Genomic DNA, 3220 nt, shown 5'->3' on the forward strand with positions numbered 1-3220 from the left:
TCTTTCTCCATTCTGTATGTTTTGTGTTTTGATTATTATGTGGGAAGAAGACATTTTTGTGGTCCAGTCTATTTAGTGTTCTGTGAGCTTCTTGTACTTTCACAGGCATATCTTTCTTTAGTTTGGGGCAGTTTTCTTCTATGATTTTGTTGAATATGTTTTCTGTACCCTTGAGGTGTATTTCTTTTTTTTCCTCCCACAGGTATATAAACTATTTATTAACAGTGAAGGCCCAGGACTCATTTCTTCTTGGATACACCCACAGTACAGCCCCTGTGGCCAGTGGTCTTGGTGTGCTGACCTTGGACAAGAAGGCCCCAAAAGAGCCTGTGGGCTCTGATCTTCTTCAGTCACTCGAGGTCCTCACATAGCTTGTTGCCCAAACCATTGGCCAGAACCTGGCTGTACTTTCTGTTCTTCACGTCCTTCTGTCTGTTCAAGGATCAGTCTGGGATCTTGTACTGTCATGGGTTCTGCATGATGGTGATCATGCATTCTACCTCCTTCGTGAACTCTCCAGCCCTCTTGGTGAGGTTATTGTCTGATTTTCTCAACACCACATGAGCATATCTCTGCCCCACACCCTTGATGGCAGTGATGGCAAAGGCTATTTCCTGCCGCCCATTGATGTTGGTGTTGAGTACTTGAAGAATGTGCTGGAACTTCTCAGGGATCACTAGAGACATGGTGGTGGCACAATTGGTGTCCTGTCGGCCTCCTGTGGAAGAAGCAAGGTGTATTTCTTCACCTTCTTCTCTACCTATTATTCTTAGGTTTGGCTTTTTTTCTGTGTCCCATATTTCCTGTGTATTTTGTGTTAGGGATTTGTTGGACATGAAATTTTCTTTGGTAGATAACTGTATTTCCTCTAATGAGTCTTTAACAGCTGAGATTCTCTCTTCCATCTCTTGTATTCTATTGGTTATACTTACATCTGTAGTTCCTGATCGCTTACCCAGCTTTTCTATTTCTATCTTTCCCTCAGTTTGTGTTTTCTTTATTGTCTGTATTTCATTTTTCAGGTCTTGAACTGTTTGAATTGTTTCCTTCATCTGTTTGATTATTTTTTCTTGGCTTTCCTTGCTTTTTTTTTTTAAGAGATTTGTTATTTCTGGCATTTTTTGTTTTGTTTTTTCTTCCATTTCTTTAAGAGATTTTCTCATATCCTCTTTGAGGCCCTCTATCATTTTCATGAAGCTGTTTTTAAGGTCATTCTCTTTTGCTTCATCTGCATTAGGATGTTCAGGCATTGGTGGTGTAAGAGTCCCTAGTCTCTGGTGGTGTCATATTGTTTTTTCTGTTGTTGAATGTGTTTTTGTATTGTCTTCTTCCCATCCCTTCTTTCAGTGGGTGCACATGGGGTCTTTTCCTCTACTGGTGGGTACTGGTCCAAGGTTCTCTTCTGGTGGGTTCAAGCAGGTCGAATACTCCCATGGGTCTCACTCAAGCAGAGGGTGGAGGGCAGAGTGGGGGCCAAGACTGAGGTGTGGCCATACTCAGGGTAGTCCACTCGAGGTTCAGAGCAGGCCCAGGAAGATCCAAGGAGGGGGATGCCGGGAGTTGGGCCCCAAGCAGAGCCCACACACACCTCAAGTGGAGGGTGGAGGACAGGGGCCAAGACTGAGGTGTGGACAGACTCAGTGTGTCCTTCCTGCTGGGACAGGTCCACTCTAGGCTTGGAGCAGGCCAGGAAGATCCAAGGAGGGGGATGGAGGGAGTTGGGGCCCTGAGCAGAGCCCACCTCAAGCTGTGGGCAGAGGGTGGGGAAGGGTAAACTGGTATAATTTCTAACTACATTGTAAGTATGCATCCTTATACCCACAGATTAAGTGTAGCTCTCACCCCTTTCCAAAAAATCTCATTTTTGCAGCAGATGGAGACTATTAAAGCAAACCACAGCTCTTCAAAATACAAAGAACAACTAACTAAGGGGTGCTCAACACCAATTGATAGATCCCTACACCTAAGGCTCAGTGAACATCATGGAAAAGGGAATGGAAAGACTTAAGATCCAGAGAACCAGGGCATTTGCTATGAGTTTGTATTTTCTATATAGGCAGGTAAACTGCACTGGTAAAATCTCAGCAATGTGCCTGCCTAAAAAAGACATGAACAATGATAGCACCGGTTGACATGCCAACATGAATGGGGAAATTTTCACAAGGCCCATCCCTAGGAGAAGAACTACGGGTATTAACGACTGCTGAGAGAGAGAATGAGTCTTCCCTAGGGATGAGCCTGTTAAGTGATTATCTAATACCAAATGGTCAGCACTCAAAACATACATTCAAGTAACATTAAATGAACTCAGTAGGTTGTGTTCATATATTTATATGTATGTAACATGTAACTGAAGGGACCAGCTCCCCATTTCGGCAACCATAACAGCCGAACATGTGCTTGTCTGACCTTGCCTTGGTCACTAAGAGGTCAGATGCCTGCCTCATGGCAAGGACCCAATCAGAAGTTAGCTGGTGGCGCTATGCTTTACGGCTCTAGGTGTGCTTTACGGACAAGTGCACAGCAATGACATGTAGAACATAGCAACCACCCTGAGAAGGCGTATGGTCCATTACAACCAGTTGACCAATCAACACAGGGCAAGCCCTCCAAGCCTGGAGGCACACTAATCCTGAGCCTGTGTGTACCCTAGACACTCCTCTTATGCTGCCCTACAAGATCTCTATGCAGATGCTTCAAGCAGTCTTTCCTAGCCATCTGCCATGGCGGATGGATGAAAGGCCTGAGCTAACATGGGGTTAGCTCATTAAACAACTATAATAAAGCCTCGTGCAGTTTGCATCAAGCTTTTGAATCCGCCTGGTGATTGGGGTGACCTCGGTCCTGGGCTGAGATCCTGGAGGCCTGAGCTGCTGGGGGTCTTACGGTACCATTAACAAATGTTAATAAGAATGAAAACAAAAAGGTGAAGCACTGTCCTATTGGGTGGAGTGTGTCAGGAAAGAGACCGAGATGCCATGTCACTACTTAGGTAGCCATTTTATGTTACATAAGTGTGGAATTGAGAGAAGGATGGGCATACTGTAAATGTAAACTTTTCAATTAATAGTACCCCTGACATTTCTACATTAATTTAGGCTCAGCACATCACTGTCTTTTTGAGTTGAGATTGCTAAGTTAAATATGGGTGGTCAAGTTAAAGTCAAATTTCAGATATAAAAAGGAACATTTTAGTGTAATATCACCCATACAACATTAT

At 44.0% G+C, this 3220-nt stretch overlaps 1 pseudogene; it reads right to left on the reverse strand.

The window, feature by feature from the left end:
• Positions 1-239: 239 nt before the first annotated feature.
• Positions 240-686, reverse strand: LOC100772839 (annotated as a pseudogene).
• Positions 687-3220: the final 2534 nt, after the last annotated feature.

The sequence above is a fragment of the Cricetulus griseus genome (assembly GCF_003668045.3).
Source record: "Cricetulus griseus strain 17A/GY chromosome 1 unlocalized genomic scaffold, alternate assembly CriGri-PICRH-1.0 chr1_1, whole genome shotgun sequence".
NCBI lineage: Eukaryota > Metazoa > Chordata > Mammalia > Rodentia > Cricetidae > Cricetulus > Cricetulus griseus.